Source organism: Peromyscus eremicus, chromosome 3 (assembly GCF_949786415.1).
Source record: "Peromyscus eremicus chromosome 3, PerEre_H2_v1, whole genome shotgun sequence".
In the NCBI taxonomy this organism is placed as follows: domain Eukaryota; kingdom Metazoa; phylum Chordata; class Mammalia; order Rodentia; family Cricetidae; genus Peromyscus; species Peromyscus eremicus.
This window is the reverse complement of record NC_081418.1, coordinates 38,612,375-38,635,875: the sequence shown is the minus strand read 5'-3', so window position 1 is coordinate 38,635,875 and position 23,501 is coordinate 38,612,375. Positions and strand designations below refer to the sequence as shown.

Sequence of the window (23,501 nt, the reverse complement as noted above, 5' to 3'; positions counted from 1 at the left end):
AGCACCTGGTGTGCTTGAGACCACACTATTGAAGAGAGAGGCCTTAGTAGTTGTTTTAAGAGCTACACACGAGGAGCAGAGGACAATTATTGAAAAAAAAAAGACATATTTAATACAAAATTTCAATAGTTTTTTTTATCAACAACATGCTACTTATAGAATTTCAACATTGATAATATATATCAACCATTAATTATCAGTATCCTGGAATGTAGGCAAAGTTTTCCCTTACTGAGGGCCTCTTCTAAATTACCACACAGAGGCTTGTATTAATTGTAAATGCTCAGCCAGTAGCTCAGAATTATTACTAACTAGCTCTTATATTTTGTTAACCCATATTCCTTATTTATGCTAGGCCATGTGCCATTTATTAACATGGCACATTCATCTACTGCTCCCTTTGCATCTGGCTAAAGACTTCTGACTCTACCCTTCCTTATTCCATCATTCTCAGTTTGGCTTTCTTGCCTAACTTTATCCTGTTAAGCTATTGCCCAGTCATCTTGTTTATTAAACCAATCATGGTGACATATACTGTGAATATTCCACAACACTGTATGATTCAGTAAACTCTTTCTTTTTTAAAAGTGAGACAAGAATTAAGCCTTTATTGTACTGACAGGCTTCATACTCTTCAGACAGTATCACCATCACAAAAAGCTCATCTAGTAAAGTTTTAGGTGGCCAGTAACTCCACCAATTAGTTCTACTGGTCCTGACCCACTTCCCAGGATAGTTAAGAGCCTGGTTCAATCTGCATATGACCAGCATCTTGGATTAAATTTACAGTCAGTCCCAATATTTTTGCATGGGTCAGTAATTCAATGAGGCTGTCTCCATCTGGGGCTTTGACCATCACTTTGGGCTGGCCACAGTCCTCCCACTCTTTGAGCACTTGAGATTTTCTCCTTTGAGTCTGCTTGTAGGCAGAAACAGCAGCAAGAGAACACTGGGCAACAATCTTCCCTTTTCCCATCTTTAGGTCAGTTCAGTTCAAACAAGAATCATTTTGTACTCCTGACTCTCTCCCAAGATGTGTGATGATATATTGTGCACTCCAATAAAACTTATCTGGGGATCAGAGGACAGGGCCAGCCACTAGATTAGACATAGAGGCCAGACAGTAATGGCACACACCCTTAATCCTATTGCTCAGAAGACAGAGATCCAGGTGGATCTCTGCAAGTTTAAGGCCATACTGGGAACAGAGCCAGGCATGGTGGCACACACCATTAATCCCAACACTTGAAATCTCATCCTTTGGTAGCACACACACCATTAATCCAAGGAAGTAAGATTGCAGGGCAGAAAATGGTATATAAGGCATGAGGAAACAGGAACTCACTCTCTTGAGACAGGATTTCATAGTTAAGAACTTGTGGCTGGCTTACTCAGTTTCTCTGATCTTTCAGTTTTCACCCCAATATTTGGCTCTGGGTTTTTTATTAATAAGACAGTTTAACAATTTGTGTTACAAAGATGCTTGCTTCAGTTCCCATCTCTGTGTCTCTATGTATCTCACTTGTTGAGGTCTAGGGGCAACATTCCAAGGTGGTCCTGGAGACCACAGAACAGACCCATGTCACAAGCAACTCAGCCAAACTGAGTGTACCAAAATGAGCCCAACACCCCATAACCAAGGATTTGGAGGGCATTTGAAGCACTTCTCCTCATGCATGCCTTGTGGTTCTCCACTCCCAAGTGAGGAACATGCTTTATGCACTGATTGAGTAAATTCTTGTTTCCTTGTACAGAACTATGTCTTTGGCCAGAAGGGATTTGGACAGTGTCTTTTGTTTCTTCACAATCACAGAATTGCAGACTGCATTTACTTGGAATGTTTCTCCTTTATTTGGTAGAATTTTCCCAGTAGTATTGGTTGTCTCTGAAACGGGTAAGCTAGACATGAACCTCGAGAGAAGTAAGAGAGACAAATTATACAGCGATATCAGTAAATTATCTGACAAAACATGTTACTTTGTGGGATACAGATTAAAAAATATGTCATACTTTATTTGATTTAGAATTTAACTTGTCAGATCACTTTGTTATTGGCTATCATAAAGAAATAGTTCTGTGTTTCCATACTCTCTGAAGGATAATGTAGAGTGTGCAAGTAAAGCAATTACAGTCAGCGAGTAGTTTGGAAAAAAGACCACTGGTCTTCGCACTCTAATTGGCAGCTTGTATTGAAACCACTAATGGTTTTTCTAATTTTGTTCATTATTTATGTAAATGATAGAAGAAACATGTCAGTTACAAATTTTCCTTCTTTTCCTTTGACTGTTTTTCCCTGGATCCAGATGATCCCTGGATAAGCTGATACAGAATGATAAATACCCTGTACACCCTGTTCCATGAATAGAAAATGAAATTTAGCAATTATCTATTTAGATATTTCAAATTGGCTCCATGACTGAAAATATTTCATGAAAACTAGATTTTAAATTTACATTTAGGATATAATTTGTTTTTCGTGAAGCCTCAACCACATTGTGAAATAATTTTTCAGAATTCCACTAGAATTTATTCCATTTTCTAGAAGAGTCGAGAATGATATGCTATTGTGAACTTACAGATGATCATGCAGATAGCTTTATTTTTTGCTTTCTTTCTGCATGAATAAATGCACACCTTGAGTATGTGTCCATTCAATCACAAAAGCCTTTACTATTTCACCCTTTGCTCATTCAACTGAGCTACCGAAGGTGTTCATTTCTTTTAGATAGATGAGGGAAAATGCAAGAACTGTATGTCAATCTTAAAGATCCATTCTACTATGTGGGTGGCAGGCCTAGGTGAGCCTGGGATTTTCAGAAAGGTAAGAGTGAGTAACCCAGCTTGATATCATGCTTTCTGAAGCTTCAGAGGGTTCAGAGACTTCATGAAACATTTTCAACCAGGGAATTAGTTATGGAGCATTATATGTATAGTTTTCTCCCCAGCAGCTCAGAATGCATGAGAGTCCAGAAACCCCTAGTTTTGCCTTCCCCATCTCCTGAAGAGAAATGGGGCTGAATTTTAGTTCCTCACCCTACCTCGTCTCTTTCATCTTTCTTGTTGTGGGGAAAGGACAAGGTGAAAAGGGAACCAAATGATGATGAAAATTCCATGATACTTCTGCCTTAGGTAGTTACTATATCTTAATTGACTTGGGATTGCTAGCAGGTTTAGCAGGTAAAAGTTTTCAATGCTAAGATTGATGACCTAAGTTTACTCCCCAGGACCCACATGGTAGTGGCAGAGAACTGATTCCTAAAAGTTGCTGTTGTCTACATGTGTGCTGTGGTAAACACACACACACACACACACACACGAGAGAGAGAGAGAGAGAGAGAGAGAGAGAGAGAGAGAGAGAGAGAGAGAGAGAGAGAGAGAGAGATTTTAAATGTATTCCTAGGCCCACAAAAAAGTTAAAAATTATCTGCCTTGAAGAAGAGTAAAAGCCCTTTGCATGGTGAGACAGTTATGTAGCTTGATCTGCTTGGGAGGACCCCTGTCAATAGGATTAGAATCCACCTGGTGCATGAGCTGGCTTTATGGAACCACTGCCTATGATGGGACACCTCTTGCAGCCTTGAGGCAGAGGGAGGGGCTTGGACTTGCCTCTACTGAATGTGCCTCCCCATGGGAGGCCTTGCCTTCTTGTGGGAGAGAGTGGGGGTAGGTTGGGAGGGGGAGGCTGGGGGTGAGAAGAGGGAAGAGGGGGATCTTTGATTGGTGTATAAAATGAATGAAAAAATTTTCTTAATAGAAAAGAAAAATAAAGAAAGAAAAACATTTAATTGAAAAAAATGAAAAAGAAAAATCTAAATGTATAATTTTGAAACTCATAGTCAAGAAACCTGGTACTTAAAAATCCCCCTATTCATGGTAATTTCTATCTCTGTCAAAAGCTAAGCTGAAAAGCATTAGACTGTGAATAGTGAAAAGGAAGGTGGTTTGCTGCATAAATAACTGGGCTTGATTTCTCATTGATCTTCCTATTCTGTGTGGTTTTTCCTGGGCCTTTATAGTTATCAGTTTTTAAATCTGAATTAAAGAGTTAATGAATCCTGAATATAGAAGAGGGGGAGTAGCGCCTAATAACATTGGCTTTTCAATAACTATTTGTTCCTTCCCATTAAACAGGTATGAGCATGATCTTTAATCCTCACATTCTTTCAACTGAGAATTGAATGATAATATTTATTGAACATTTACTATGTTCCAGGCATTGGGCTAAGTGTTTTCATACATTAACTCATTTAATTCTTGTAACAACTTTATAAATTAGGAACTATTATGATCTCCATTTTAAAGTCAAGGAAAATGAACCATGTAGAGTTGTAGTCATTTGCCAAAGGACCTAGAGCCAAGGCTTTCTTTTCTCTTAGTTTTGCTGCAGTCCACTAGGCTATGAGTCTTTTCACTTAACACATGAAACCTAGAGATCTCTTTCAAGTCAATATTGCATTAAAACTTAAGGACATAGTTCTACTAGAACTAATAAATATTCAAGTAAGTTGTTATCACCCTGTTCATTTCTGATGGGATATACAAGAAAGTTAATTTGAGAAAGTAATGGAAAATGCCGACATTAGATGATATGGCTGAGTGGTTTGATGGTTAGAATACCAAACGACAGTTTACACTCTTCAGCTCCCTGAGAAGTAGCCAATAACTATGATTTCTCTTTCATCAGGCATATCTGATCAGTGAAGATACTCTCAATATTCCAAAATTATTTTGACATGAATAAATAAATTTTATTTAGAAATGTACTATAAAATTATCTTTCTCATTTAGACTTAAAGTTATGCATATGGTTTCTAAGAAAAATAGTTTGCTTTTGAGTTTTCTACCCTAAAGCAGCCCAGTCACTATACTTCCTGTTCTTATCATCAGTTTACTCTCATGTAGAGAGATATAAATGCCTTAAATAAAAAGAGTAAGCACTTCAGTTTTAGTAATAAGAATTTTAAAATATTAGAGAAAATAACGAAATGAAGGTAAAAATACCAATATATCAAGACTTTTTTCAGTAGAGGACAGGCAATTATTCACTTTGAATAGTTTAATCATCCACTTTCTTGTGGTTGGTGTGTGTGTGTGTGTGTGTGTGTGTGTGTGTGTGTGTGTGTGTGTTTTGTGTACGTGTATTGGAGCAGTTGTGGAGCTCTTTACCTTCAGATTGGTGTTGTAATTCTCTCAAGCTTCTTTATACAGCGTCTAAGGGAATTTCTCTCTGACCCAGGCCAATGAATCTGATGACTGATTTCATTTCTGTCCAGTTAACTGCTAGACGTGAGAGCTATGAGTCTCCCTAAGCCCCTTATCATCTTACCCTGTGTTGCTCTCCTTTATTTCTGTCCTCATCATTGTACTCTGGCCCTTCAATCATCACCTCTACTCTCACACTCAAGGCTCCTACTGAACAGTTCCAAAATGTCACACAGATAAGATACATGGATGTATGGAGGAAATTGAGAATCCTCAGTTCTATTTGTATTCCCTCTCATCCTGCCAGTAAGAAGACATTGATCCATATTGCTTTCTGACTGGCCAACTACAGGGAAAAGGGCGGTTTACCATGGGATCTTTTTCTCCAGAAAATAACTGTTGTAAGCTCTTGGGAAACTTTCTCCCTCCTCCTTCCCTCCTTCCCTCTTTCCTCCCTCCCTCCTTCCCTCCCCCCTCCCTCCCTGCTCCCCCATCTGTGTTTGTGTGTGCGTGCATGCATACACGCACATGCATGTTGACTGATTTACCAAATAGATCTCCATATAATCTAATTACAAAATTATTATCTGGTGTTTTTATTCACTCTTTGGTAATTTCAGAGATGTTTATAGTATATTCTGGTCATATTAATCTTTTATTTCCCCTCTAACTTCTCCCAAACATTCCTGATATATTCACTTCCCAAGTTCATGTCCTCTTTTCATAGCCCACTGAGACAAATCAGTGCTGTTCTTATAAAAAAAAAAATGTATATGGGTAGTGACATCTACTAAAGCCATGAACATCCTAAAAGGGCCAGTTCCTTGAAGAAGATTGGTTCTTGTTATGCAGTGGCTTTCAACTTCCAAATCTCCTTAGGTAGGAGTGGGGCTTCATAATGTCTTCCCCAGTCTATGGTGAAATTTTTACTGGCTTGATGTTGGCTAGATCTTCTGTAGGCAATCACAACCACTATGAGTCTGTAAGTTCAATGATATCGAAGTGTTCAGAAGACACTGTTTCATATCAGTTTAACATAATCTCTGGTTCTAATAATCTTTCCTTCCTTTCTTTCAGGATTTTCCCTGAGCCACAGGGTAGGGCTTTTTGTTTTGTTTTCACTATAGCATAGGTATCTCAATAATTTTTTTTTTAAGTTTCATCAAGTAGATGTTCAATAACAATTGTGTTGTATATAAGACGGTTAGTGCTATACCACTTTCAATCTATATTATAAGATCCACATATCTTCACACACTTAAGTAACTGAAATTTGAAAAATCAGTGGCTCATCTGGGCTTTCTGCTGTCCTTCACAGCAGTGAAAATATATCTTCTTTGCCTGGTGTAATCCTAACATTCTTTAAGTGTCTATGAAGCATCCTTACACTATACTTTCAATGTCTGCATTTGAGATTGATGTTTTAATGTATAAGACTGTAGATAGCTGTGAGATTAGTAAGATTTGCCAAATGTTAAGATTTCATAACACCCAATATTACATGAAATGTTAGTATTTCATGGTATCTTTATGTCTCCATGCTCCTTTTTCTCTATTACATATCTCTAAAGTTTTTTTTAAATGTTTGAGAGTAGGTTGCAGACACAGTGCTCCTAAATCCTTCAGTGTTTTCCTATAAACAAGTACATCTCTTGAGTTAAACTCAGTGTAACTATCAATGTTAAGAAACATTATTGATGAGTCTGGGGAGACATTTCAATGAACTAATGTGCTTGGTGCCCAATCTTGTTGACCTGAGTTCAAATTCCAGAATCCAGGTTAAAAGTCAACATGGTAGTGTACAATTGTAATTCCATTGCTCCTATGGTGGAATAGGAGGTGGAAAGGTCAGAATCAAAATGGCAGAATCTTACAAAGAGACTCTGCATCAAAACAAGATAGAAGATGAGAACCAACTCTTAAAAGTTGTCTTCAGATCTCTACAAATAGCTCATGTCATATTCTTGAAGACACACACATAGACATGCATGCAAACACACACATACACACAGACACAGACACACACACACATTTTTTTTTAGAAATCATTAATAATCCCATAACACATATAAGTAGTGCTGAGCACTGTTCATCACAGAGGGGAGAGGTGCTCCCCTGTGCTCCCTCTTTGGTTCCCTGTGCTTTGTGATGGGGGTGACATGATGGAAGCACATTCAAGTAACTTGGAGAAATTTCTGGACACAACAATCTATTGGAATAAATGATATCAGAAATGCTATTGCAGTTTCACATGGATTTGTAAGAGGCACAGAAAATATTTAAAACTAAATACTAACACTTCTATTGATGTTAAAATATTTAAGAAAATAATAATTTGTGATTATGTTAATAAGAATACAAAATGTCAAGGAAATATTGAGCTGACCTCAATAGCTTTACTTATAACAATGGAGATCTACAACATAATTGATGACTTTTTATGTTTGTTTCTGTTAGTTTCTTTATATCAACTGAAATTTTATTGTTGCTTTTGTCACAGCCTACATTGAAGCAGAAACACACATTTTGGAGTCTGTGACCTGAATACAAATGCAGGCTTCTTTCAGATTTTGTGAATATTTTCCAGCTGCTTTGTGATAGGAAGCCAATTATGTACAATATATCATACAGGGGAAGCAATTACATTCATTTTCTTGGGCACTGAGAAATTTGATAAGGTTGACACTTGGCACATTGAGTTGTGATAACAGTTAATTTTTTAAAAGGCATAAAATATAGGCCAGTTGAATTGAAGTCATTTGTTTTTAAATTGTTGAAAATTGTGTTACCTTAGATGCTTTCAGATGACAAGAGGAGTGAAAAATTAATTTAGAAATCTATTCTACATGCAGAATGTGTACTAGGCTCATTCAATTAGAACAAAATACTTCATTCCGCAAGCAAAACAACTCATGGGACCCTGTGATTAGCTTTGGATGGGCTAGACTTTGGGAAAAGGTTAAGAAGGCAGATCTTATTGGACTCAATATTATAATGAACCACTTTTTATTTTTAAAAAGTTCTTTATTTTCTTTTCCTGCCTGTCATCCAGTGTCTACATTTCTTTTTCTTCTCTTCACTGGTACTCTGTCTGGAATACTAGACATACACATTAATCACTTGACACAGATAACTCATAGTTATAAATGAATGAGGTGTTCCTATTAATTTATTTACTAAGCAGCTCTATTGAGGCAAATGTATATTTAACATATTGTGTCACTTTTGAGCAGTTATGCACCAGGTTTTGTACTTGCACAGAAAGAGCTCCTCTTGAACTTGGACTTTAAATGAATTTGCTTCTTGGCTATGTCTGGATGAAGGGCATAATTTAATTTTAATAGGAATATGTAGTAAAGTGATCAGTGATATGAGGAAAGGAATAGAGAAATTCCCTTGGGAGAATTATTGGAGTAATGGAGACTCCCAAAGATGATGTCAATATGTCTTCATATTTGTATAATCAGCCCAGTATTCTCTCTTCTCACAAGTGTCCAGGTTTGAACAGTGTGCAACATGATCATTTTGAACATGGAAAGAAAACATATGTAAACTAGATAGATGCTACTGCTAAAGTGCTAGGCAGGGACTCCATTGATACGCCAGGTGTTAAGTGTTTATGTGAAGACAAGGGAAAGGTTGAAGTTCATTTAAACTAAAAGAAAAGCTGCACATTTCATACTAAAGTGTGTGACATTAACACAGGAGAGGCATGTCACTTCCTGACAATATGACTTCATGCCATATCAAGGCATACGCATAATCTTTTCTGGCAAGTAGTGTAGTGCTTTTTCAATAGTTAGTTATAACTGTCTCTTTACAGAAACATTAAAAAAACATTGCAATATGGCTATGTGCTTTATTGTCTTAAATATTAAGGTAATGCTTAAAGTTTCCTTGGATTATCTATCAAAGGACAAAGACTTCTTACATGTCGTTTTCAAGTATATTCTATGGTTCAGATTGTATCAGGAAGTTGTTATAGGCCATTAGCAGCTATTTAAAAACCCATGGTGTTTCTTATGCAATTTTCCGTAACAATAGGCAGTTATTTAAAATAAAAGGAAAGATTAAAATACATTTTCAAGGTTTTCTTTCTCTAAAATGAACTTCTACAGGTAACCTGTCAAATAAGTCCACAGGTCCCCTGAGACTAGGTATCTTTTGTCATTTCCTTAGAGTCTCATCCTTCCCTAGATTTCATTAAGACTTTGCTATGACAAATGTCTCCTCTGGAGTGGCTCCAGAGGCTTCAGTGAAAGCTGTGGAAAATGAATAGGATAAATAATAGGTATCAGAGACAATTTTATAACAGTATTTCCAGTGGTGTTTTTCTTGCACATACTGCAGCATGGTAAATAGAGACCACTGGTCCAGGCTGGGAATTTGACTGCAGCAACAATACATCACAGGTATGTGGACATAACAGAAAGCCACAATTGGACAAAATGGAAAGCCACAGATGTGTTTATTGTGGCCAAACTTAAATTTATATACCATAAGCAATGACAGTAGGATTAATGTGTTCTGCATCTTTAGGTATTATACTACCTCATGTTTTGTCTCAGACACAAACTTCAACTTGATTTCATAAAACAAACATGGATATGTATTTCTTCATGTAAGTCTTGCTTTCTTTGTTGAAATAAAGAAGAACATTATCAGGAGAGAGCATGTGTTTGTCCCTCAATTAGAAAGCTGAATAAAATGTGGTAGAAGGCAAGGTAAGTGTTTAGTGTGAAGAACTGAATTTGCTCATTTGGTATTCCTTAGAAAGAAATTAAATTGTCCTATCAAATTAGTTGTTCTTCTGTCAAACCTTTTTTGCTCAACAGACTTTGTTCACATTTTATTTGTTGTTGCTGGTTTAAGTCCATACTAAAAGTAGCTTATGCAACATGGATACCACAGGCTATTAACTGGAGGCTAAAAACAAATTTGAAATAAAAGAAATGTAGAGATGATGCCAATAAGTGGCAAAATAATAGTCAAAACACTTCATAATTAGAATTGGCTATAATCACAAAGAAGTAATAGTTACCCTTCTCACAGCAGTCACACAGAATGAACAAAAATGTTCTTTAGTTGTGGGTAACTGCATTTAAAATATAATAAGTTGTAACTATATATGTAATTATTAAAATATTAAATAAGTTGAAAACTCAATACTTAAAAACATTTAACGAACTATCTGTTTTTAGAATATGGGATAATTAATAAAAATATACAGAGCATCATCACTTTGGTAAAAAGAAAAGGTAAAGCCTGAAAAATAAGGAAAACTGAATAGACAAGAAGTTCTCATAATAATATAAGAAAATGAATTCAGGATTATATGAGGCCAATTTTCTTCAATTAATTTAGAACTGAATAAAAAAGCATACTCATTGTTCTAACAGTCTCAAGGATTGAAGACTTCTCAAATAGTGCAAGATGTAAAATCATATGTTTCATATAGTGATACAAAACAGGATATCTAAACTATGTTTTGTGTAGCCCAATAATTATATTACTAAACATCATTTCTAAAAGAGTAACATCATTGAAGAAATGCTATTCTATATTAAGTTATAGCTTTTAAATTTCTGTTTAGTTCAAATACCCTACACAAATACACTGTGAATGATCTTGTCATTCTGTGAGAAACACTGGCATTATGCTTGTTATTTTTGAAAATATTTAGCCCACACAAAACAGCAAGCCATAATATAGGAAGCACAAATAAATAAAATAAGAGATACCTTTTTAAAATTTATATATTTATTTATTTTTCGATTTTTTGAGACAGGTTTCCTCTGTTTAGCTCTGGCTGTCCTGGAAATCTCTATGTAGCCCAGGCTAGCCTCAAACTCACAGAGATATGCTTGCTTCTGTCTCCTGAGTGCTGGGAATAAAGGCATGCGCCACCACCACCTGGCTGAGATACATTTTTAAAAAGAATCTGAGGTTATTTTGAGATAGACAAATGTTCAAAACCTTCTAATTGAAACTCCTTTTTTGTTTATCTGTTTTAAACATTGAATATGTATTGTTTTTCATAAAATGAAAACACTTGGCAAAGGTAATAAAATGCACTGAAGATAAGTAGCAAACACAGTTGAGGGACTGGTAGAGACAAAGGCTAGAATTATTAATAGATGTGCCTGGAAGCCCATGAGCTTTTGGAGAGTGCATCTAAATTTAGAAAGAAGAAGAAACGTCCATGGTAACCTTATAGAAGCTACTTAACTCTGCCCCCCGTCATCCCCGGTGATCCTTCTATCTGTCTTCCTCAACCACATGCTCTCAGTGTCAAAGTGAGTCAAAATTAGGCATGAGCATAAGAAAGGTAATAAGCACTTACATGCTCTGAATTATTACAGGGAACAAGACTTTCTGTTCTTCTTATTCTTTTTGCAACTTTGAATTTCTGTAATTCCAGTTAATTATCATTCTAGGTGAGTATGAAGATTACAAACTACTAAGAGATGCTTTGTTTAATATTCGTGTATAATTTCTATTCTGTTCACATTCAATATTTTCTTATGAATTTTGTTCAGAATATGCAGGGTTACAGTGACTTTCTATGGCATGAAGGAAAATCCTTTGTTTTTTTTTTGTACTGTAGAAATAACAGTTAAGATGACTATAATTATTGATGGTACAGTGTATTATTGAAAAAATCAGGATGGATTTTGTGATATTTGCACAAAAAATGATATCTGTGAAGAAAATCTGTTAATTAATAAGAACTAACCATTTCCTGATTTGTATATGTTTTACAATATCATTTTGTTCATGATGAGCACATACAATATTGACTATCAATTTAAAGAAAAAGTCAAAACTCAAATTAGTTATACAATTATTTCATATTCTTTTAGCCTATGTGGAAATCTCTTCAGGAAAGAAAGAAAAAGAAACATGAGTCATTTGTTTAAGGGAGATCAGAAGTGACAAATCCATTATTGTAAGGAACAAAAGACAGTGTTTGGTAAATGGACACCATTCCAAATAACTGTAACTGAACAGAGCTATTCCTTGAAGAACACCCTGTTGTGATCTGTGTGTTATACTACTGAAACATTATAGAATACTATCCAATATCAATAAACCTCCCTTATTCTGATTCTAAAGCCACAAAACAATTGTGATTCAACTTAATTTGGGATTTTGTATATAATCGTTACTGTTAGTTGAATATAACTTATCAAATAATGCAATTAGCAACTGTTTCTCATGAGTCTTCTAGAATAAGTTAACTTCCTGTGTTGTCTTCAAATATGTACGCACTGCTAGAGTCAAGTACTATGCAGTAGTTGTGAGGAAAAGCCAAGAGAGTAGTTCTGTATGCCAATAATAGTTTACTTGCTAGCTTTGTGACATTGAAAATAAAGTAATACTGAAGGATTTCTGGAACAGAGTAGTAATAATATGCTTCAACAAAGTGTTGTAAAAACAAAATAAAAAATAGTAGTACATATAAAATTCATGGAAAATAGACACAGTATAAGTAGTCCATAAATATCAAGTATCCCTGCTTTTAGTAATACTATTATCAATATCAGGTTATTTGTTTGCTCACCCTCATCATGATGGCTAATCCTGGCTGTCAACATACCTGGGAAGAGAGAACCTCAGTTGGGGAAACAGATTGGCTTGCGATTCCATCTGCAGCATGTTCTTGATTAGTAATTGTTGTAGCAATCAAGAACAGCCCACTGTGGGCAGTGCCATCGCAGGGCTAATGGGCCTGAACTGTATAAGAAAGGTAGTTGAGTGAGTCACTGGAAGTAGGTCAGTACACAGTGTGCCTACATAGTCTCTGCTTCTGGTCCTGCTTTGGATTTCTGCCTTGGTTTCCCTTGATAATGAACTGTAACCTTGAAAGACATGCACATCTTCTCCTTCACCATATTGCCATGCCAGTGTTTCATTACAGCAACTGAAAGCAACCTAAGGCTCCTCTCTAATAATGATTATGATGACGCTTATCTTAAATGGACAGCTGGTGTTACCAAAATATAAATATGACATTTCTGATAGGATAAGAGTTATACTTTGATTTAAAAAATATTTGTAAAATATGATGTTTTGCTGCTTAGACAGTAAAGTCTTTGGCTGAGCTCAGATCTAAATAATTTTACATAGGGTCACATCCATATCTCATTCTAGCATTTAATTGTTTGATCATAAATGCTATGGATCCCATAATTTAAGTTCTTTTTGGTGCCCTCCATATACACTATTTTTCCTACTATATAAATATGAATAAAAGAAAGGAGAAAAAACTCATTATTAACCTGAAGTCATTTTTAAGAGATTAGCATTGCTTATTATTTTACCTCAACTAAAAGTCCTAAAACGTGATTTAATTATTAAAAATTTAAGAGCCAGTTCTGTATTTCAAGCTTTAACTAAAGGTTTTATATCAATAAATACCAAAAATGTACCCTAGCAGTTTGCAAAACTAATTGAGTTCTTCCCCTAGGTGGAGATTTAAAGAAAAAGAAAAAGAAAGGAAACAAAAAGAGAAAAACTGTTTCTATTTCAGTTTTGGGGACTCTAACAAGTTACCTATTTCTTTTCTTGAAATATGTCAATAGTTGCATGATGAAGTTCTTTACAATGTTATCAAAGTAGTCCTGAACCCAAGGGACCCCTTTTGTTCCAGACAGCTGCTAAATCATTTCCTACCTTCCCTCCTCACATTTTCTGATAGTTGCATTGAAATGTCACCCAGTTGTTGTGTAAAGTTGGGAAGAAATAAGGTAACTGCACCGTGATAAAATGGACTGGAATTGGAGTGTGCATTCTTAACCTTAGAAGGAGAGTTCTAGTTTGTTTCTTGTATGATGAAATAGTAAGTGCACAGACCCTAAGAGGTAGATAGATACTTTTAAAACCTTAAGGAACTGAATATATTTTTATCCATTGAGTTTACCTCTTCAAGTAACATTCATTCATCATTTGGTAAATTTTTTCTATAATTCCAGGCAGGGAGATCATCAATATCAAAGATTAACAGTGAATGTCAGAAATTACATCAAACTAAAATGGTAAGAGGCTCTGGCTATGAGGGCCTTTTGGGTCAGGTTCAGAGATAGTATACAAGATGGCATTACATACACAGGGGACTAACTTGACTGGGCAAGTTGGTTTCATTGTAATTGAAAACAACAAAAACATTTATTAATTATTTTAGGGTAAATTTTACTCATTAGATATGCGAAATTTGGCTAGAAGTCAGCTTCTTTCACAAAAGGGTCAATGGCACAATTTATTTTAGGAATTAATATTTTGGGTATATTCACCAGGGCCAACATTATTCCTTTCTTCAGTTTTTATTATTAAGATTGTCCAATTTCTTGTTAGGTGCTTGGAACAATCTTATGTACTAAGATCAAGACCAGAAATATTCCTGGCCATCTACATTGTCTTGGACCTCCACACCCAAGGTGGTGGGAGCTCAAAGTGGAAAGCCATGAACCTGTAGAGTTGCACTTTCTGGTTTTCATTTTTGGTGATTATTGTCCCACTTTCCTTCGCATGGGATTTCATTCCATTGTTTAAACCAATAGGATACTCTAAATGCATGTCTTCTTTCCAGATGGCAAATTAATTCTTCGCCTTATAGTCATTCTTAATAGTAAAATGTGCTGTCAGTTTTTAAAACAGTCATTCTTTCCTTACTGGAGTCTATGTTCCTTCTTAGAGACAAAGTGACTAATATACTGTCTTTGTTCTAGTGCAGTTTATTAACTAACACAAGTACAAATATCTGAAATGACAAGTATGCATAACTACAGAAATTCATCCACTAAGAAGGAGGCAAATTTCACTTACTTTTCCTAACTTTACTTTCACTCACAGGTGATAATATTTAACAACTGATCATCCAGTGGCCTGGACTCTGCGTTCAAGATGAGTTAGAATTAGTAAATCTGTCTGATCACTATTTAATAATAATTTTTGTCTTATTAGTATACTGCATAAAATCCTAAACCCAGTTGTGCCTGAAAGTTTCAAAATATTTTGTGATTTTATTTCTGTTTTCTCTGGCCTATAACTGAAGGAAGAAAGTTTAATGTTGTCACTGACCTTGGATTTCAAAATGGTTATATTCATTTCCTTTTGTCTACGATTATGGTATTGATTTCTTGTTTCCAAACATGATGAACATATAATACCATTTTTACAGTTTCTGCTTTGATGACTCACCTTATGGTCAGCTTATAACTTTATATGAGTTTGATTTTCAGGAACTGACGGGACATTGAGCATTAGTGTTCTAAATTTATTATGGATTACACTTTTACAGTTAAAAGTTTTGTTGACTGTATCTGATGTATTTTGCCCTGAGCTTAAACCTTGACATTATAGTGTGGTCTGTATGTTTGATATTGTACTCAGTATCATCCTAATAAGGCTATTCATCAATTTTTAATATTTAATTTTAACTTTGTTTTAGCTATATTTAAGGGGATAGGCGCTTGAGAAATCATCTCCTTCCACCTACAGGTTTCTATTCAGGCTCAATAGATCTGAAACAGTTTAATATGAGATGTATGTCATATATATGCATATCTCAAATATATATATATATATATAGTGAATATGTGTATTAAATACAATCACATATATACATAAAATTTGCTATGGATTTAATGCCTCTTTCTTCTTCAAATAGATGTAGAAGCTGTAAATTTGTGGGAGAAAAATTAATTTGAGATGAAGTCATAGAGTGGGGATGAATAATATGAGTAATGTCCTTATAAAATGTAGAGAAATGAGACATTTCTTTGTCATGTGACTGTATGAGCAAGAAGAAGGCCTTTATCAACCACATGGACATCCTGACTTTGGCCATGTAGCTTCCAGAAACATGATAAATAAAAGCTTATTGTTTAAGCCATCAATGTGTGGTGATTTGGTCTAGCAGCCTGAGATACTAAAGATGTATTTCTAGTAATTATCTATTTATCTGGCTATTCAGGAGGCTATTGATGCTATTTATTGAATTCTGCAGATTGGTTTTGTTCTTTAGTATCCATAATTCTGTTTTATTGTTTTGTATCATTTCTATTTCTTTATTATTTTGTCTGTTGTTTTCCCACTTTTACTCAGTTGTCTTTCAATGTTCTGTATCAGTTTAACATCAAACATGTTTAAAGAATGATGTATTAGCTTTCAATTTGTTAATCACTATTTCTTTGGGGTCAGCTACTTCTGGAGTTTTATGTTTCTTTTGATGATGTCAGGATTGCCAAATTCTGTGTGATCTGTGTGAACTTTGGATTTGGCATCTAGGAGCTTGAAGGAGAAGATACCACTTCCAGTCTTCATAGACTGGTTTCCCATATATACGTATTCATACATGCCTCCAATCTGAAGATTTACCTACGGGGTTTCAAGTGAGCAAAATGCATTTGCTGTGACTGCATATGGAACTCTGCTGTTGATGACCCTTTGATAGGTGGAAACCCTGCTTTGTGCCTTGATAAAGGGAAACTCCTCCAGGATATGACAGTAGAAAAGGTGCTGTATTATGATTTTTTAGGTGATTTTTTTTTTGCAGCTTCATGCATGTTTTTGGCATGTTTTCTGCTAGGAACTTAGAAAGCTTCTTTTTAAGTCATTGAATGGGTCCCTGAAAAAGCAGGTTTGTCCAACAGCATGGATAATGTGGGTTTTAACCAAGTCATTGTTTTTTTTGTTTGTTTGTTTTTTTTTTGGGGGGGGCTATAAACAGAACAAGATATGCAGGTTTGCATTAAAGGACAAGGATAACTATCCCTTCTAGCAAATCATTACATTGTCCTGAAGGATGGCTGATGAGGCATGGGGTCTCTGACATCCTTCAGGATCTGTGGTTAGATCAAGGTCAGTGGTCTATGGGACAGTAGGTGGGTATGTGTTCCTTTCTGTCTGTCAAGCGGGACTGTTCCCAGATTGAGTTTGAAGCTCTGAAACCAGGTCATGGGTTGCTTCAGAATCCACTGCTACAATTTGATAGACAGACATGTTACTCAAAGAGATGGGGGTGAGGATGGCTTCTTCTAAGTATGGTAATGTATCTTACTAATGTATAAACAAGGAAACTCTGTGGTTGGGAATTTTCCCAGTACCCGGATTACTTTGGTTAGATTGTCATCTGGAAGTGAAAATTCCTTTTTAAAATAGATATTCTATAACAATTTCATACATATATATTGGATTTTAAGGGTTTCACCTCTATTACTCTCTTTCACCACTTTCCCTCTATCCCTCTAGTGCTCAGACTCTCTGTGAAATAAGCCTAACAAGCCATTCAATCACTCTATATTGTGTTTATATTGTGTATATGTGTGACCCACTGAATTTAAATTAGGGCTGTTTACATGAGTGTGGGGAGAGGCTATTTACTGGAGCATAGGCAACTTGTTAATGGCTATGTCACCAAAGAAAATGACATCCCTTCTTCCCTTAATCCAGAGAAACTGTTAATTGATGCTAGGATGCCAAGAAGAAATGGCATCTTGGGAGCCTTACCTCATCCATAATGTAATGTTGATGGGTAGGTTTCATGCAAGTAACCACAGCTGTAATGAGTTCATAAGTGCAAATAACATGTCATGACCAGAAGATACCTTTTACAGTATCATTCTCCTCTCACTGACTTAGATTCCTCTCACCACCTCTTCTGTGAGGTTCCCTAAGTGTGGACACCTTGGAGGGGGCACTGAAGATGTTTTCTTTAGGGCCAGTCACTCAACGATTAATTGGTGTTGTCAGTGGTTTCAGTTATAAGTCTCTGCCCTCACTGCCACCTGCTGCAATCAGAAGCTTCTCTGAGGAAGACTTTGAGCAGCACTAGTAACTGTAAAAACATCATCATTTCAAAGGAAGTCTGTAAGCATGTCCAGTCAGCAAAATAAAAATTATAGGTTTTTTTAGGGTCTTGTGTAAACTCTTCTCAGCCTTAGACTCCTTAAGGTTTTACACTCTCCTATCTGAACACTATTGCCCACAAAGATACACTTTTCTGTAGCGTATTATCTATATTATATAATATAGTATCTGTATTATCCTTGCTATGGAGGTACATGGGCAAGATATTTGCTTTTCTGCTGTCTTTTTGAGGTCACTCCTATGATCTCTTGTTTTGATGTTTTCCTCTTCTTTTCCTTGACTATAGGATGGTGTTTCTTTTATATTTTCTTAAATGCTTCTTTCAGGCAACTTAATATTGTCCTTTTGTGGTTAACTTTATTATGATAAGATTGTAAAGTACAATCATTTATTGAGAGTATGTATTGATCCTTCACTCTAGGTGATGACTTAATTAGTATTCTTCTACTCCCTTCCAGCTTCCCTCCTCACCTTCTTGAGGCTAATTGTTATGCTCTCAGATGACTATTGTAGCCCACTAGTGGTTTCTTTTAGAGTGAAAAATACATGCTTGTATTTTCTGACACCCAGTTTATCAGTTTTAAAATTACCTTTGCTATTATCTTACTCCATCCTTCTAACCTATCCTGTACTTCAGTGTTTAAATTATAAAGTTCATATAGTTATACATTATAAAATTTTCCAGTGGATTTGGTGCTGACTGAGTTACTTGGCACAGGCTTTTCTTTCATCTCTCCTTTGGGCTCATCCTCTTGAAGACCTTTGCACGGAGGACTTGTGGCCACTATATTTTATTACATCATGAATGAGTAAAAAGAATATTGCCTATTCCACTTTCTTGGTTGTCAGAACAGAAAAATCTGAGGTCTTATTTTCTTTTCTAGAGTATTTTGCAGTGATTTACCATTTTTCACAACTTCCAAATTCTACTTAATTTATTTATTCTTTATTTCTGTATTAAAATATTTTGAAAGAACTATGTCTCTTAAAGTCCACGTTGATTGGCTTTTTTCATTCTATGCTTTCTTTGGGACTTTGTATTCTTTAATTTTCCAGATATGATTTCAGAAACTTGTATCTAATTGAACTTCTGTTTTTAATTTGATTTGTTTAGTTTTTCTATATTGGAATAGCTGTTCAAGTTTTCTGTCATCTGTTTTCCAAAATTAAAATAATTAGAGAAATTAAAATCTAATACTTTTCAATTTTACCTTCTTCATTTTATTTATTTAGTCTATTTTTCCAGAATGTATTCCCCATGATCTCATCAGTTTTAGCATTGCTTGATTTTTATGGTTTTTTTTGTGTGTTTGTGTGTGTGTGTGTGTGTGTGTGTGTGTGCGCGCGCGCGCGTGCACGCGCGCATGCATGTTTATGCATATATACATGTTGTGGAATGTCTTTCTGTATGCTGTGAATATGTGTTGCTCTGATTGGTTGATAAATAAAGCTGTTTGACCTATGGCAAGGCAGCTTAGAGACAGGCAGGAAATCATAGAGAGAGAAAGAGAGGAAGAAGAAAGGCAGAGGTAGAAAGGATGCTATCCCACCATCCAGAAAGCAGCATGTAATGGCACACAGGTAAAGCCAGAGAACAAGTGGCAACTTATAGATTAATAGAAATGGAAAAAGTTATAAGGGTAAGCTAGCAATAAGTCGGAGCCAGTAGGCCTTACAGTTTGCAAATAATCTAAACCTCTATGTGTTTACTTAGGATCAAGAGGTTGCAGAACGTGGGAGGGAGAGATTCATCCCAACTGCAAGGCTCAGGCAAGCCTTGAGCTACACTATGGCAGGTTCACAGCGTGCGGACTTGACCTGTAGAATGGCAGATTCTCGCTGTGGTACACAGAGGTGTCTGCAAGCTGTGCAGTGGAGGCATGGACCCACTGCCACCCAGAGTCAGAAGAGAGCATGGCTCCCAGCACTGGAAGTGAATTACTGCCGCCATATTGAAAAGCTGAAATGGGCAGTCAGCAGCCAAGGATGCCACTTCAGTCCTAAACACACAGTTTAGCAGTTTAAAATCTCTCCCTGTCAGAGAAGGATTATAGATTCACAATAAGTCAGATTCAAATGAAATAAAACTCTAAATGGTTTACATTATATGTAAAAATGTATGTAGGCCTGGAAGAGAGAGGAAAAAGAATATACGCAGTTATATAAAAAAATAGATAGTTGTAAAAAATGAAGTTTTTAAAGAGACAGTAAATGTAATACAAAAAAATAAGCCATGTAAAGATGGATATTACACAGAGAAACTGGATTGTGTTGTCTTTGGGATTTTTAACTCCAGAAAGACATTTGATTGTAAAGGCTGCTGAGTTATACATATATATATATATATATATATATATATATATATATATATATAATTTTAAAGGTATTTTGACTTCAAAATTTTTGTCTAAGGATGCATTGCTTTGGAAAAGAGGTTCTGCTTTTGTTTCCACAGAAGATGAAAACCTGTGGACTGCTTCTAGGCTAACACAGTATGATCAGCCAAGACTCCCTGAGAAGTCTGCAGATGATCTAACATCCAAAATTACCTTCAAGGCAACTGGCTCAGAGAATACAGCCTCACAGACTCCTCCAGTCAGGACTTGACCATAATCCTAAAATTTTCTTTGTGTCCCTATAAGACTACCAGCACCCACAATCAGAAGGAAGTAGGCTAGAAAACTATGCCCACATTCCCCAAAACTGTATTATGGATATTTGTCTTTGTTTAGAGATTAGTTATAAATTGCTATTGGTCATAGTCAATATCTTTCTACAGAAAAAAGGGGGATAGGATATAGCTATGACAGGATGAAAGGGTAGATTATTTAATCTACTTTTAAAGAGCAACAACTTGTGTAGAATGTTTTACATTGCTATAGATTTCAGTTTTTTTACAATTTGATGTTAATTTTGTTATACTGCATATATATTTCTACTCTTGTTTAAGGTATTATGTTTGTACATATATGTATCAACAGCTCATTTGAAATTGTAATGGATAATTAAGAAATACAGATTAATAATTAGTCATCTATGATAATCAAACTTATAGTCATGTTAGTTAAGTTTTCTAGGTATACATAGATATATTTCAATTAGGTAAGTAATCTTCAAACACTTCAAAGACCTACAGAATATGGCATTTAAAATGTTTTAAAAACTTAGACTTTTTGGACAGTGAGACACATCAGCTCCTACCATCACTGATTTACTTCAAAGGAAAAGATGGGCATTGAAGACATTCTACAAGGAGTTTATCTTCTCTTGGCAAAAATAGCCATTTGGGCAAGAAATTGTTCTTCACTGGACTGCTGATAATATGTTATATGAACTGGACATGCAGGATGTTTAGGAACGTGACCACTGAACTTTGCAAGGCAAAATGGTTCTTCAGGTTCTTGCTTCACAGAGGAGATTGCCAAATATTTTATAGGACACAGGGAGAAGTGACTAAAAAGCTGTAGTCCTATTGGCTGAAGATGGAAGCCCCAACATTACAGAGAAACTTGGGATGACTGTTCATGCAAGCAAATATTTCTGTCATTTCCAGAATTTTGGAAGTTGCTTACAATGCATTTCCTGCTTTCTTAGGTAATATTATATCCTTCTGGGGTCTTTGATGTAGTTGAAAACTAAATAGTTATAATTATAATTTTCCCTGGTTATGATAAAAGAAATTAGATATGAAACTTTAGAATCATAAATATAGAATAGATAGAATATTTTCTTTAATTTTTCCAAATACGAATGGAATAGATATTGTAATTGTAATTTCTGCTTGATAACTGTTCTATTATTTGTAATGTTAGTATGTTAAAGTTAAAATCTTCCTTTTTGATTAGACAGAAAAGAGGAAATGATGTGGGATGTCTTTCTGTATGCTGTGAATATGTGTTGCTTTGATTGGTTTATAAATAAAGCTGTTTGGCCTATGGCAAGGCAGCTTAGAGGCAGGTGGGAAATCCAGGAGAAAGAGAAGAAGAAAGGAAGAGGCAGAAGGGATGCCATTCTGCCATCCAGAAAGCAGCATGTAATGACACACAGGTAAAGTCATGGAACATGTGGCAACTTACAGATTAATAGAAATGAGTGAAGTTATAAAAGCTAGCTAGCAAGAAGCTTGAGCCATTTCTGAGTGGCTGCAGAATGGGCAGGTTACAGGAAAACTTCCAAATATATATATGTGTGTGTGTGTGTGTGTGTGTGTGTGTGTGTGTGTGTGTTGTGTACATACACATGTTAAGAACTATATTAGCCATAGAAACTTGCATGCAGACAAGCAGTATCTGAAGACAACTTCAGGAATTAGGTCTCATCTTCATTTTGTTAATATAGGGTCTCTCTTATTGTTTGAATCTTTGCTAAATATGCTAGGCTTGTTTCCAGAAGAGAGAAGTATTTGTTTATTATCAAAACGGTAAATATAGAACACTGCAGAATTGATGGAAGCACATAGAGTGTGAGATAGTATTTTTCTAGGGTGTCAAGAGTAAAACAAGTAAGTTTGTAGAAGACACACAAGATATTTCATGTGGTGTGTGTGTGTGTGTGTGTGTGTGTGCGCGCACACGCGCGTGCGTGTGTATTTGAACTTATATGCATGCATATAACTAATGAAGAATGTACAAGCATTGGTCAAAAGTGATGGATAATCTTTAAACTATCCAATGTAGGTAGTATTGGACAATGCAGCCATGGCCAAGATTAAGGCTCAGGACCTACATGGCTAGAAGAAGCTGTTGAAACAATTGCATGATCTGAAGGGGACCTGTTTCCACTTTGCATCACCAAGGTGACAAGCAGTGTCATATCCAAGTTCTCTAAGATATGTGTCACCTCAAATTCATTGTATGTGTCCTCAGTATCATTAATCAGACTCAAAAAGAAAACCTCAAAAAAGTCTACAAGGACAAGAAATACAAGCCTCGGGACTGGTGTCCCAAGAAGACTAGACCCATGTGCTACCAGCTCACCAAGCACCAAGAGAAGCTGAGGACCAAGAAGCAGTAGCTGAAGGAGCAACTGTATCGACTGTGCAAGTATGGAATCAAGGACAAGGAGGCCATGACAGTAAAGCACAAGACTGCTGAATAAAACAAAATAAAATATCCAATACAGTACAGAAGTACATATGTGAAATCAACTCATCGATTTGGCCAAACCTGCTGTATAATGACACACCACATTTCTCTTTCATTCTCTCAGGAAAACGCATTAGGGGCTGCAAAGTCTATACTAGGATGAAAGAACTTACCAACACTTCTTTTTAAATGAGCGTGTCATTTGTTTCTACTTTAAAAACAACAACAACAAAAACACCATTTGAAGGTTTTTTTTTTTTTTTTTTTTTTTGCTGTTTTTGTTGACCCATGACAGCCTCTTCATATAGATTCTGAAATAGACTTTCTGATTTGAACGTATTACAA

The 23,501-nt window shown here is 35.7% G+C and overlaps 2 pseudogenes; one reads left to right on the top strand and one right to left on the bottom strand.

The window, feature by feature from the left end:
* Positions 1-665: 665 nt before the first annotated feature.
* Positions 666-1,634, bottom strand: LOC131906233 (peptidyl-tRNA hydrolase 2, mitochondrial-like; annotated as a pseudogene).
* A 21,135-nt stretch (positions 1,635-22,769) lies between these two features.
* LOC131906232 (large ribosomal subunit protein uL29-like) lies at positions 22,770-23,169 on the top strand (annotated as a pseudogene).
* The last annotated feature ends 332 nt before the right edge of the window (positions 23,170-23,501 follow it).